At 39.6% G+C, this 15,691-nt stretch overlaps 1 non-coding gene across 1 annotated transcript; it reads right to left on the reverse strand.

The window, feature by feature from the left end:
• Positions 1–3,450: 3,450 nt before the first annotated feature.
• Positions 3,451–3,555, reverse strand: LOC120264144. Its single transcript, XR_005537318.1, has one exon. It is a non-coding gene; the product is annotated as a small nucleolar RNA R71 (small nucleolar RNA).
• Between the last annotated feature and the right edge of the window lie 12,136 nt (positions 3,556–15,691).

Genomic DNA, 15,691 nt, shown 5'->3' on the forward strand with positions numbered 1-15,691 from the left:
GAGCTGATATTAAGATCTACATCTTCAACTCGTCGGTAAATCGTCTTTCCCTACATGCGCAAAAGACACACAAATACACATGTATTAGTGCTTAAACCTGATAAAGTAATGCTCATCATAAGAAAAGAACACTTCGCATTCTTATCGCACAAGCACTTATCAAACTCCCCTACACTTAAGCTTTTGGTTGTCCTCAAGCAAAGAAATAAAACATTGAAGCATAGAAGAAGGAAAGATTGAAAGTGCTCAGCCTTAGGTTCACCAAAGCATTCAAGGAGATCATTCTACAAGTAATCAAAATTTCAACACTAAATACAAAAAAAATCAATGCTCTAGCTAAAAACTTGAATAAAAAAGGACAACAACCCGAAATCGTGTGAGTGTGTGTAAACTCACTCAATTCAACCCAAAGTATACTCCTCAAAGTTATAAGTAAAAGGGACTTATTTATCTACAAAACATAAAAAAACAAAAAGATGGTAGTAGCTTCACACATCCTCTAAGGTAGCCCTTTCCAAAGCGGCCGCTAAGATGGCTTTCACACTTTCGATCTGGTAGCTCTTTCTACCGGGGTGGTAGCTTTCACTCATCCCATGAGATAGCTCTTTCTCTCATTAGGGCATAACTAGTATCTGACTTATGAGAGAAACTTCATACTTCATAGGTGGTAGCTCCTTCCACCCAGAACGCACAACTAAATGATATATCTATATTTTTTTATTTTTTTTGTTTGAGTTATATTTCATTGCTCTATCTTTTATATACTCAAGTTTTTTTGTTTATTAAGCTTTACTGAACCCCCTTGTGTGTGCGTGTAGATTGTCTTGTCAGTATAGAAATTGAGAACTAGTCATGGACAAGGCCAATGTGGGCCGTGTGAGCTTCACAACCTGTTGGAACTTTACTCCCAAAGATTTAGCTCCAATAAATGCAACACTAGGAGTCAGGGGAGTATTGTTTCAATTTCCACTCCCACACATATACTTGATTGATTTACTTTTTATTGTGCTTGCATGTGTACATTGAGCATAATGTACATCTTAAGTGTGTGTGTGTGTGGGGGGGGGGGAGTTCACGTTGCACATGTCTTTTACACAAGTTTTGATTGACATACATGATCACATAGTCAATGGCGGTTCACCTTAGTTTCAATGTTTTTATTCTTGAGTTTAGGAGATGTTTTAACATTGAATGTTCTCATGCTCTAGTTTTAACTTGAATTTGTAAGAATTTTTGCCCGATTGATACTTGTTGTACCACTCACTCTTGAAACTCTTTTGGAAACTCAAGTTCATTATTTAAGGAACTAATTAGTTTTGTTTCTTGTTTTATTTTGTAGAAAAATATATATATAGATATATCGTTTAGTTGTGCATTGTGGGTGGAAAGAGCTACCACCTATGAACTATGAAGCTACTCTCATAAGTCGGATACTAGTTATGTCCTAATGAGAGAAAGAACTATCTCATGGGATGAGTGAATGCTACCACTCCGGTAGAAAGAGCTACAACATCGAAAGTGTGAAAGCCACCTTAGCGGCCGCTTTGGAAAAAGCTACCTTAGAGGATGTGTGAAGCTACTACCATCTTGTTGTTTTGTAGATAAATAAGTCCCTTTTATATAGAACTTTGAGGAGTATACTTTGGGTTGAATTGAGTGAGTTTACACACACTCACACAGTTTCAGGTTGTTGTTCTTTTTTATTCAAGTTTTAGCTAGAGCATTGATTTTTTCATATTTAGTGTTGAAATTTCCCTTACGTGTAGAATGCTCTCTTTGCATGCTCTGGTGAACCTAAGGACGAGCACTTTCAATTTTTCCTTCTTCTATGCTTCAATGTTTTATTTCTTTGCTTGAGGACAAGCAAAAGCTTAAATGTGGGGAGTTTGATAAGTGCTTGTGTAATAAGAATGTGAAGTGTTCTTTCCTTATGATGAGCATTACTTTTATCAGGTTTAAGCTCTATTACATGTGTATTTGTGTTCTTTTGCGCATGTAGGGTTATGAAACTAAATATTGAGAAAAGAAGCCAATGTAGATCATGAATGAAGTATTTGATGAAATCTTGGGAAGGAACAAATGCGAAGACACAAGTTGGGCTCAAGATACGAGAATGTGTGCCAACCTCTAGGTATTCAAGTGAGTACAATGATGTGGAGGGGCACAAAGATAGTCACGTTCGAGTATCCCGATTTGTGCATTGATAGCAAGATTTTCACAGATGAGGCCATTTATTGAAAAAGTGACGTGATCTACATCGTAAACATGTGCCTATTTATGTTACCTCGATGAAAAACATGGATTCGGGAGTGTTTCTAGCCGGTATTATAGCAAAACACTGTAGCAAATTAATGTAGCAGTGCTATTCACGGCCGGCTGAAAATGAGATTTCCAGAGAATCCACATGGGTGTGTGGAAATTCCCCACGCCCATGTGGATGCCCGATTCTAGACCCTTTTAAAGCTGTGATTCAACCCGATTTTAGCATTGTGGATATCAATGGGATTGATAATATATATACATATGTCATGTTCTCAAAGACCAATACACCAACATCTTCGTCAATCTTCATTTACCTTGATAAAGATGGTTGATTTGAGGTCCTTTTGTGCCTTGAGATTCATTTTTGTTATCACAATAATCACTTCATTGTCATTGAAAATAGGTGGTTCAATTCCAACAAGAAGTCCAATTCCCCGCAAGCCAATCTCTATCACTGCTAACAACCCCATGACAGTGTATTCCAAGAACAACATGGATCTTAGTGAGTATTCTCTTCTCAATTACTATTGTTATCCTTATCTTCTACTTAATTAGTACTTAAAAAAATTTTTAATTTCAATATTATTTCAAATTGAAATAATTAAAAAATAAACCCATGTAAGAGAATAATAACGTGCTTGCCAAAGGGTTTATAACCCAACGGTATTGCCCCCACTATGAAAGACATTGGTGTGGGGCATTCAAGAAGCCTCAAATTCAAGCCTCCCTTTGTGGGATTGTAAGCACCTAAGCACCATGTGAGAGCACCCGGGCTAAGAGTTCAATTCTCTGCCCATGCACACTCTTTTCATAGCTTTGTCACATTTGCCAATAATAATAATAATGATGATGATGATGATGATGATGATGATGATGATGATGATGATGATGATTTTGAAAACCACACAAACAAAGTCCTGTTAACAAGTTCCCTTATTAAGTTAAATAATTAATGATCCCACAAAAATCAAACTATATAATGCTCACTTGAGTACCTTCTTAGAGGTGTGTGACATGTTGAAGGTAAATGAGATTACCAATGATGCTATCCATTTGAGGGTTTTCCCATTTTCACTGAAGTCAAGGGTGAAGGAGTGGCTACAAACATTACCTTGAGCTTCGGTTACTACTTGGGACCAATTGGCTAAGCTATTCCTTACTCGCTACTTTCCACCAAGGAGGACAACAAAACTTCAACATGACATAGCCTCTTTCACTCAACAAGATGAGGAAACATTATATGAAGCTGGGAAGATAAAATGATCTTTTGAGGCAATGTCCACAACATGGTCTTATGGGATGGATGGAAGTTCAAACTTTTTATCTAGTGTTAAATCAAGGTGTGAAACAAACCATTGATGCTGCTGGCCAGTGGGGCTGTGGGAAACAAGACATTAGACGAGGCTTAGAAAGTTGTTTCAGGACATGGCAATGCACAGTTACCAATGGAATTCAAGAGCTAAGCAAGTGAAGACAGTCGGAGTGTTTGAGGTTGACACACCCTTGCATGTGTACAACGCAAGTGCATAGGTGTCAACGTAAGAAAGTACCTAAAGGGCTGGAAGTCGAATCTGCAGGGAATAGACTCTAGCTACAAGTAAACTTTGCTAAATAGCCAAGTGGAAAATGGATTAGTGAAATCAATCAAGATGCTATCAAACTATGAAGAAAAAAACAAAAGCAAAGGGCTAAGTAGAGGAAACAATTGATGAGAAAGTGGGGCACCCGGACAATGCTCTCCCTAGAATTCTATTTACAAGTGCAAGACTAGAATTAAGCTTCTCTAATTAAGGTTCAATGAGTTATGGAAATCCAAAAGCACAAGGTCCCAAATCTAAGACCAACCATGACTAGTTCCCTACGAGATCCCAACAGAGAGAAAAATCTCGACACCTCACATCATGTATGACTGCTTAAAGCTCTAGGGATTCCAAGTTATAAACCCTATTCCCGAATCTAGATCAAACCGTTTAGTTTAGGCAAAAGATCCCTAATCATAAATAAGCCCCAGCGGAGAGAAAACTATTGACGCCTCACTCTTTATGTGATTGCTAAGAACTATTGGAATATGGAGGTAGGATAAATCACATCGAAAAGGAAAAGGGGACGTTTGTCTACCTCTCGACTAAAACTCTCAACCCTCTTAACCCTTGGTAAATCTAATCATAATAGTGATGTTCACTCATCAAAAGGATGATTAAAATAGATTTTCAACCCTAGTGTCACTCTAAGGGAAAAATCAAACATCAAGCACACAAGATTCAAACTCTAATGAAAACTCAATTAAAAGAAACGCAATAAAAGTCAATGAAAACAACCTCCTCGGGTTTACATGTTCAACTACCCACTAGTGGTTTAGCTCTCCATGGAGCAATACAAAATGAAAGATGAAAGCAAGAAAAAGTGCAAATAATCCATAGAGATGTCCCCTTTTTGTTCTGTGATGATGGTCTCCAAGAGTTGCTCCTCCTTCTACAAAGACTCTTACGTCAAGCGTAGAGCACACCTCGATGAATCAATGTCATTAGGTGGCTTCCCCAATAACTCTCCTTCGAAGGGAATCAATGTTGAATGGCGTAGAAGCGCTCCCAAACCTCACAAAAACCTTCTTCAAACCCTAGCTAAACTTTCCCTAAAGATAGGAAAAAGATCCCTTCAAAACAATTCAAATCAGCTATTTAAACTCTGAAATCGGGTCACTTGCCCTTTTTGAAAATTCACAGGGGCAATCAACACGGCCATGTGGAATTTCCGCAAGGCCGTGTAGATTTCCTGCATCATAGAAAACTATACAGAGATTTCAGTTTCGGTCTTTCTTTTTTCTAAGGCTACCTGGACAGGCACACGACCATGTAGTAGGTCATGTGTCATTTCTTGACTTCTTAAATTATTTGGAGAGCTTTTGAAATCCTCAAACAAACTAAAAGATGAATGTATAACTGCCTTTGTGCACTTCTAAGTTACACATTGACTTGAACTCTTTAGAAGTTGGCACATAATCTCATGTGTATAATCACGGATTGTATCTAGCTCTTTATATTGCACAAAAGAACTCCATAAAGAACCTGCATGACCTATTTTCCATTATTTGTACTCAACAGACCTTCACAAACCTAAATGCACAAGAGAACACAAAAACACAAGAATGAGCCATAAAACCTGATAAAAGCAATGCTCAATGTAAGTAAACATACTAATTAATATGCATACACAAGCACTTATTAGAAGTTGATTCCGTGACGGCTTTAGCAGCTCAAGTGGAGTCATTAAGCAAAAACTATTGATGGAATGATGACTCCAAGGGTAGCTCTAATCATGGCTTTTGAGACGCATAGTGGTGGAAACCCTACTAGCGATTATCCTATTGTGAGTGCTTCTTCGGGACACGTTGAGCAAGTGAATTATATTAGTGGAATGAATTAACCCCATTGTAATCCCTATAGTGCCACATACAATCCGGGATGGAAAAACCATCCTAATGTTTCTTGGAATAGCTAAGGATAACAAAAATTAAGTCAACCTCCCGGATTTCAAGAGAAGAAGCCAAGTTTGGATAAGCTAGAGATGAAGTTTAAACAATTCACCGAGCTAAATTTTAAACTCTAAGACAACCGCCTTGTATCCATAGAAGCTATAATGAGGAATCATCAGGCTTCTATACAAAACTTTGATAACCAAGTTGGCCAAATCGCAAGATCTTTACCTGAGAGACCTTAAGAAATCCTCCCAAGCAATATGGACGTGAATCCTAGAGAGCATGTCAAGGTAATTACATTAAGAAGTGGCCATATGGTGGAAATGAGAGCGGAAAAGAGTCCAATTTCAAAAAAAGTAAAGCTGATGGTAGTTGAAGAAGAAGAGGCCAAGAGAGAAGAGATTGAGAAGCCTATAGTGAAAGAATATCGCCCTCGAATTCCTTATCCTTCTTGACTTAAGCAAGGTAAAACTGATGACCAGTTTAAGCGGTTTCTATAGTTGTTCAAGCAACTCCATATCAATCTCCTTTGTGTCGAGGCATTGGCCCAAATGCCCATGTATGCAAAATCTTGAAGGATCTCCTCAACAATAAGAAGAAACTTGGAGAAATATCAACTACAACATTGAGTGAAGAATGCTTGGCAATCCTACTAAAAACGTTACCTAGAATGTTGAAAGATCCACTTCACAATTCCTTGTGTGATCAGAGATTCAGTTGAAGAGAGTGCTTTAGCTGACTTAGGCGGAAGCATTAATGTAATGCCTTACAAGATTTTCATGAAGCTCGGGATATGTGAGCCAACCTTGACCATAATGATAATTCAGTTGGGTGATTGATAGATTCAACATCCAAGAGGTGTAGTGCAAGATGTGCTTGTTAAAGTGGGTAAATTTATTTTCCCGGTTGACTTTGTCATACTTGATGTTGATGAAGAGGTGGAAGTGTCTTTGATTTTGGGTCGGCCATTCCTTACAATGTCCAAGGCTTTGATTGATGTGAATAACGAACAAATGGTGTTGTGAATTGGTGAAGAAAAAGTTGCCTTCAAGCTTCACTAGGTAATGAAACACTCACATTATGAAGATGACACTTGTTTTGCAATTGACATTATTGATGATGTTATTTATGAATGTGTGCAGGAAATTTTTAAAGAGGATCCACTAAATGTGTTGCTCGAACAAACTAAAGAATTAGTTTAAAACATGGAGGTGCTAGAAATTGTTGAGGAGGAGCCATTGCTTAAATCTCCAATAAAGAAGAGGATATCAAGAAGGTAACAATCAGCACCATGTGTAGTCCATAACAAGGGACTATCATCAACTATTGACCAGAATAACTTTCCTGGTTAAAATTTTCAATTTATAAACTACTTACACTTTCACATTATGATGATGGTCATGTGTAGTCCATAACAAGGGACTATCTTCATGATCCTCTTTGATTTCATTTTAGGTACGTCAAGCTTAGTGACATAAAACAAGTGCTTCTTTGAAGACAACCTAAGTTTTTTTTTGCTTTAGTTCATGTTTTAGTGAGCTTGTGTCTATTAAATAATTCATGTTTTGAATCCATTATTATTGTAATTTGCATCCTTTAGGTCCATGGTCTTAGCACTAAGTTGTCTGAATAGCTTATTATTAGTTGTTCTTTGACTTTAGAGGAAATTTGAGTTGATTCAGTTTTTGAAAACATGACGATTATATTCTAGGAGCAATAGACGGGCTAAACACACCTGTGTATCTGACCTTGTCATTCCCTGGTTGCAGGAACTTGTATAAATCATGTAAAACTGGGATTTACACGGTCCAAGAGAGAGGTAGACACTCATGTGTACCATGTATCAACTATTGACCAAAAATACTTTCCTGGTGAAATTTTTCAATTTCTAAACCACTTACATGGCTAGCTGAAGCGTTACATGGCTAAATCACCATTGCCATATATATCATGATAGAGAGTTCTCTCTCTATCATGACCCGCACATGCATGTCATGTTTGAGACCTTGCTATTTCGAGTAGTACACAGTCACATTTAAACTACATGGGCAATTTTGTAGAGTCATGTAGTTCTAGCGAGTTTATCTCTGAGAGTCTCTACCACATGTGTCAGTGGTCACTTGAATCGCACGATGACTTTTTTCACGTTGAACTAGACAAGCAACCATTTAGATACACACTTATTTTCTTTTGACCATATACTAGGGAGAGTTTGGGGCAACACTGCTTATAGTCTCCCTTTTACTTGCATTTGGCTTTTTCTCTCCACCTCTCAAACCACTCTGACTCTCATCATTCCTCAGTCCTAGTAATTTTTTTGGACCTCATCGGAGCTTGAGGAGGCCGTTGCCCAGATCATCATCGCACTTTCTTCCCCTCTAAACCCTACTTTTTCCATCTCTTATTAGTGCAATTTCTTTAGTTTTTATGTGCAATTTTTTAGTCATTTCATTCCATTCTTGTTTTACAAGAATTACATGTGACTGATAAGTGCTTGTGCAATATGAATGCGAAGCATTATTTCCTTATGTTGAGCATTACTTTCCTCGGATTTTTACACTAATATGTGTGTTTTTATGTTACTTTCGTGCATGTAGGGTTGTGAAACCAATTATGAAGGAAAGAAGCCAATGTGGATCACAATGCACCGATTTTGGATGAAATCTTGCTAAAGTTCAAACGCGAAGATATAAGTCGGGTGCGAGATGCTAGAGTGTGTGCCAACCTCCCCGTATTTGAGTTTACACAACCATTTGGAGGGGCATAAGGGCAGTCACACTCAAGCATTCCGACTTATGCACATAGAACAAGATCTCCATCATCTTATCCGTCATTGAAGAAGCAAAGCGATCCACGGCATAAACGTATGCCCGTTTATGTTACCTCAATGAAAAGTGGATTCGGGAGTATTTTTTGGCATAGTACTGTAGCAGTTACTGTTCACAGCCGGCCGAAAATCACAGAAACAGAGAATCCACACGGGCGTGTGAAAATTATCCACGGCCGTGTGGAAATTCCTCACGGGCGCGTGTTCCGTACACGCTCGTGAAGTCGCCCGATTCCAGCCCTATTTAAAGCCGATTTCAGCCCCGATTTCAGCATTCTTTTCTCCATCTTTTCCCCAACTTGTGAGAGGACTTCGGCTAGGGTTTTGATGGGTATTGGCCAAGGTCTTGGAGAAGTTCTACGGCTCCAACATCGTGATTCCATTAGGACGAAGGTTGGTAAGGGAGCTTTGATCGAGGCGTATCCTATATCGTGATTCCCTAGAGTTCATTGTAACTCTATGCGAGTGCGAGGTGTTGAGATTGTTCGATTTCTCCTTCGGGACATGTATAGAGTTAGGCATAGTTGACCTTAGATTTGGGACTATGTATGTAAGGATTTCCACGACTCACCAATGCATTGATTAGGAAGCATAATAGAGAGTTCTTGCACTTGAAGCGATTATCCTAGGTGAAGCATTATCCGAGTAACCCATCTTTATCGATTGCTTTACCCTATTCTTACTTTTGCTCTTTCACTTGTTGATTTTATTGTTGAGAATTGAATCAATTTCACACCTATCACAATTGATCTTCCACATAGCTAAGAATCGAATTAAGTATATTTACTCCCTACTCCCTATGGATTCGACCCCGCTCACCCGGGATTATTACTTCGACAAGCCCGTGCACTTGCGGGATATAAGCACGGGGAACTTGTCAGTGACATCTAGTTTAGTTTGGAACTTTAAACTTGAAATTTTACAGAGATATCACTTAGATTAGGCTTAGGGTTTTAGAGAACACGGTCACCGATAGAGTTATTGATAACACCCATTGCATGTTACCCACAAGTGCACGGGTTTGTCAAAGTGATAAATCCCAGGTGAGTGGGGTATCATATCCACAGGGAGTACGGTATAAAAATACTAAGATTGCTACTTAACCAAGTGAAGATGAACAATGATTATGTTGATGATATGTAATGTAAACAGAAATAAAGGAAACAAGAACGAAAGGCACAAATAAGTGAGAGGAAAAACAATCTATAGAAGTAGGGTACTCGGACAATACTCCCCTAGGACTAATGTTTCAAGTGCAAGACCAACTATTATGTCTCCTAATTGATGGTTAATGAGTCGTGGACATCCTTGAATACACGGTCCCAAACCAAAGGTCAACCATGACTAACTCTACACTATGCTCCGACGGAGAAATCAAACAGTCTCAACACCTAACACTATTGATATTTTAGTATATGTATTCTATGTAGCAAAAATATTGTAGTTGGAGTATTGAAGCAGTGCTACTGTAGCTAGATCACTATAGCTACCTCTGTAGCACTTGGAGAGTTTTCAAGTCAAAAATTGAACCATGGCATATGGGCCTCAATGCTGCCATGGATTAAGCCCGGGATGATTACTGTAGCCAAAGAAGAGGATAATGTGTTTGAAGGCATACTTGCTCAATGAGGTGCTCATTGAGTACTGTATGGATACTATTACATGAGCTGGAGTGCATTTTTGCCTATCCCAAACGGCCTCAATGAGGAGCTCATTGGTCCAGTATACCGCCAGTATGGAGGCCAATTTGACCAAGTATACCGCCAGTATGGAGCCCATTTTGAGGATGTTTTTGAGTCTATTTTGAGGGCATAAGGGCTGATTTTGAGAGGGAGTATACCGGGGGTATAAGAGGGCATTTGGAGACCATTCTTTGGAACTTTTGGAGATCTTGGGCAGCCAACACTTTGGAGGGGAAAGGAGAAATGAAGACATCATCTTGGGGAGAGTTTAGCTTGAGGCTTGGAGGTGATCAAGGACTTGAACTTCAAGGGGAGAGCATCATAGTCAAGGGAGGAGGAACATTCGACATTCCTTGGGGAAGCGTCAATCGGCCGGCATTGTTCTTCTTCACCATCATTCAGACTAGGGAGTGCCATTTATGATTTTGTTTCTTATGTTTCTTGAGTTTGTGATACTTGTTTGTATGATGGCACGCTAAACCCCCAAGGCCACTGGATGTAGGTGAACCTTGGAAGGTTCATCATGTATTATGGATGCTATACTTTTATTTTGGAATGCATTGGTGTGATTTATGATTTGGCTCTTTGTTCTTCATGTCTAGAACTATAAAATGGAGAGATACTTAGTTCTTTATTGAGTTGTACATGTAGATGTGACCTACTCGCATATACTAGATCATTAATGAGCTAGAAGGGGTATTCTTGTATCAACATGCTGAGAAATTGGATGTTGGTAACCCTCTGAATTATAAGGATGGACTTAGGTTAAGTTTATCCTTATTGCTTGATCTTCCTTCGCTTAATGCAATCATAGGAATGTGATTAGGGAGAGATCCTTGCCATTATTTTTATGGGATTAGGGTTTAACCACCGAGAGATTGGGGTTGAACTAATTTTGAGATCCATCTATCTAAATCACCCTTGCCATGTTGTTCTTATGCATCCATATATCATGATGATCCCTCATGGGGATCCTCAACCCTAGGTCTATTTATCATCATTATTGCTCTTGCGATTTCTTGCTTGCCTTAGAATTGTTATACTTGTGATTTATTAGTATTGTTGCATGTATTAGAGTGAAATACCATGTTTAAGTTGTAAGGTTAGAAAGTAAGTGATGTAGGAGTAATAGGAGCTCCTTAGCCCTGTGGAATACGACCCCTATGTCACTCACAGGGTATTACTTGGCGTTCGGTACACTTGCGGGCAAGCAACCAACTGTGTAAAGTTGCAAGACACTCTAGGGATTCTAAGTGATAAACCCTATTCTTATGTGTAGATCTAATCCTTTGGTCCAGGAGAAAGATCCCTAGTCACAATTAAGCCCAGCTGCTAAAGTCACTTCAACGCTTCACTCTGTTGCTCGCACAACTAAGCCTCAGCGAAGTTCATCCCTTAGCCCTTCACTCTACTATAACCGCAAAGAACTCTTGGAACATAAAGGTAGGATAAACCACATCGGAAGGGGAAGGGGACGCTTCGTTACCTCTCAAACTCTTGGAATATTGAGATAGGATAAATCACACCAGAGGGGATAGAAAACGCTCCGGTACCTCTTGACTCACCCTCTCGACCCTCTCCAATCTTGTTTTGTCTAACCCTCATGGTGTGTCACAGACTCACAAGGATTACCAATGTAGTCTTTCAACCCTAGTGTCACTATAAGGGAGAAATCATTCAACAAGCATTCAAGATTGGAACTCAATTAAAGACATCGATTAAGGAAAGCATAATAAAAGATTAATGAAATAAATACATCCAAGGGTTCACAAATCTAAGTATGAATTAAGGGTTTTAGCTCTCCATGGAGCAAGATACAATCAATATTGAAATCAGAAGTAAAAACATGTAATCTATAGTAAAACCCCCTCAGTATTCGTGTCGATAGTCTTGTAGAGTGGCCTCGTCCTCTCCGAAGGTCCCCTTATCATACCTAGGGCACAACTCGCATGATCGGTGCTGACAAAAACTCCCCCAATCACTACCTTCCAAGGGAAACGCGGTGTCAAAACCATAGAACCACTCCAAAAGCCTTGCCAAGGCCTCTCTAAACCCTAGCCTCCGGCCTCTCAAAAGTTTGAGAAAAGATAGGGAAAAGGATGCTGAAATCGGGCTGAAAAACGGCTTTAACTAGGCTGGAATCGGGCATCCACATGGGCTTGTGGAATTTCCACATGCCCGTGTGGATTCTCTGGAATTCTAATTTTCAGCCAGTTGTGAACAATAACTGCTAGAGTAAATTGCTACAGTGATTTGGTACGTTAACCTACTATAATACCCCCACCAAAAACACTCCCAGATCCATTTTTCATTGAGGCAACATAAACAGGCACACGTTTATGCCGTACATAGCGTCGCTTCTTCAATAAACGGCTTAATTGGTGAAGATCTTGCTATCATTGCACAGATTGTGATACGCAAATGTGACTGCCTTCATACCCCTCAAACTCATTGTAATTGCTTAAATACGTAGAGGTTGGTACACATTCATGTATCTTTAAGACAACTTGTGTCTTCGTATTTGTTCCTTCCAAGATTTCATCAAACAATGCGTTCACGATCTACTTTGCTTCTTTCTTCCATATTTGGCTTCACAACCCAATATGCGCAAAAGAACACAAATGCACATGTATTATCGCTAAAATCTTATAAAAGTATTGCTCATCATAAAGAAAGAATACTTCACATTCTTAACACACAAGAACTAATCAACTCCTCAAAGTTCTAAATATAAGGGACTTATTTATCTACAAGACATAACAAACAAAGAGATGGTAGTAACCTTCATACGTCCTCTAAGGTAGCCCATTCTAAAGCGGCCGCTAAGGTGGCTTTCACACTTTCGAGGTGGTAGTTCTTTCTACCGGGGTGGTAGCTTTCACTCATCCCATGAGATAGCTCTTTCTCTCATTATGGCATAACTAGTATCCGACTTATGAGAGTAGCTTCATACTTCATAGGTGGTAGCTTTTTCCACCCAAAATGCATAACTAAACAATATATCTTTTTTTAATAAGAAACCACCAGAAATAAACTACTTAGTCCCTTAAACAATGAACTTGAGTTTCGAAAAGAGTTTCATGAGCGAGTGGTGCAACAAGTGTCAATTGGGCAAAAATTACTACAAATTCAAGAAAAAACTAGAGCATGAGAATATTCAATGTTAAAAATTCTCCTAAACTCAAGAATACAATCATTGCGACTAAGGTGAATTGCCATTGGCTACGTGAGTATGTATGTCAATCAAAACTTATATAAAGGACATGTGCAAAGTGAACTCCCCCACATTTAAGATGTACATTGCCCTCAATGTACACATGCAAGCACAATAGAAAATATAGCACTCAAGCAAATATGTGGAAGTGGTAATTGAAATAATACTCCCCTGACTCCTAGTCTTGCATTTGATGGAGCTAAATTGTGGGAGTTAAGTTTCAACGGGTTGTGAAGCACACACGGCCAAGTGTATAACACCTTGGCCGTGTCTATGATGTAGTTCTCAATCACCATACAAACAAGACCATCTACACGCGTACACAAAGGGATTCAGTGAAGCTCAATAAGCAAAAATCAAATAAACTCGAGTATATAAAAGATAGAGCAATGGAATACAACTCGAGACAAAATAAAAGATAAACTCTAAAGGACAATCCTTTCTGAGTGTACAAGTCCAAAAGATAGTGCAAAAGATAAAATACGAGAAACAAGAGAAATAAAAGGAAAGACGCTTCAAGCGTCGGTGTCATCTGGTGTTGGCTCTGCTACTGCTGCTAGTGCTGCTGTCGGTGAATCTGGTGATGGTGATGCTGGAGGAGCCAAAGGGGTCCTCGGTCTCATAATGAAAGGTGAAAGCACGTCGCGCTCGAGTAACTACAGTAAGGTGTCGAAAATACACCCTCACCTCTCCGTGCTTCGCAGCCTACGTCACGCGAACCTTAGCGATCTTGGTCCGTAGCACCCCTACCGCACTCTCAAGCCTCTCAAAATGATCATGAGCTCGAGAGGGAGAGAACATACATACTGTTGAGGTGGCTCGGCCTCCATCGGAGTAGACTGAGGATAGGTGATAAGCTGAGAATCCCTCTGCATCAACATCTCCTCTCTCTGCTATCCCTGGAGCAGGTGTAGCCAATATATACACCCAAGGGTTGTACCTACGCACCAATCCCATCAATCTCAGTGTGTCTATACTCAGGGGGCCAGGTACACTCACCTTCTCGGTCCCTCAAATAGTGTCTAGTAGACTCATCCCCAAGATGAGTCTAGTGATGTATGGGCCTAAGAAAAGTGCTCCTACCCTGGTGTACTGTCCTTGAGGCCTCAGATACTTGGCTACAATGTGTCCTAGATGAATTAGTGTGCTCTGAACCATCAAATAGAGGTACAGAAGCTCTTGCCGGCTAAGGACGCCAGAACTGTAACCACGGCTCGTTCACTGACCTGCTCATAATGGCATGTAAGTATCGATATGCATGTCCAAAATGGCATGTGGCCTTGGACACCCTGGCTCATATTGGCCTTAACCGCATAACACTCCATACCTTCTCTGCAGGGTCAAGGAGCCAGGATAATGTGTCGGCAACTGAGCGTACTCCTCAGTATCTATAAATGCCTCCTTATACAGTCCCAAACGGATCAAAAAATGTGTTATGCTCATGCTACAGTGATGTCCAAATACTCTAAACTGTATAGCATCAACACTATCGAATATAGTATAAGAATGGTCGAACTTAAATGATAACAGCACCTCAAGTATAAGCGTACGGATAGTAGGCTTTCTAATCGATAGTAACTGTCTCCAACCTCCCACTCAGACTAGATCCTCTACCTCATCTGCGAACTCATCTCCCTACTTTATATCTCGCAATAGACTCGTATCTAGGAAGTGAGTCTGCCTGAACCTAAGCTTCGACAATCGCTCAAACCGAGCATGGTGCTTGGGAATAGCGAACTCTATGTGTTCTATCTCATGGGAGTGCTCTTTGAGATGTTTGCCGGCCGCGGTCTACATCCTAGGTGTCATATCTGTAAGAATTAAAAGAAAATCGATCAAATAAGCTCACAGGATTAATGTTGCAGAAATTGACATAGTCATGTGGAAATTCCACACACCTATGTGGATCCACAGGGCGTGAAAGCTGTACGGTCGCATGCTAAAACTCCAACAATACACATTAGAATTATTTCTAACCTCTTTCAAAACATGCAATAACCATCTAATTCTAGAAATGAAGCAACATTCACCATTACACTTGATTAAAATTAGATATGACAAAGAAAACAGAGAATTAAGGGTTACCGAGAAAATGAAGTCAAAACTGTAAATTCGGCGGGAAAACTCGATTAAACTTATTTAAATCAATTGTGTGAGGATCGAGAGAGGGTTTAGGAGTGTTCTCTGAGTGATTGGGAGTATGATAATGAAGAAGAACAAAGGGATTTTAA

The sequence above is a fragment of the Dioscorea cayenensis genome, chromosome 6 (genome assembly GCF_009730915.1).
Source record: "Dioscorea cayenensis subsp. rotundata cultivar TDr96_F1 chromosome 6, TDr96_F1_v2_PseudoChromosome.rev07_lg8_w22 25.fasta, whole genome shotgun sequence".
Classification (NCBI taxonomy): domain Eukaryota; kingdom Viridiplantae; phylum Streptophyta; class Magnoliopsida; order Dioscoreales; family Dioscoreaceae; genus Dioscorea; species Dioscorea cayenensis.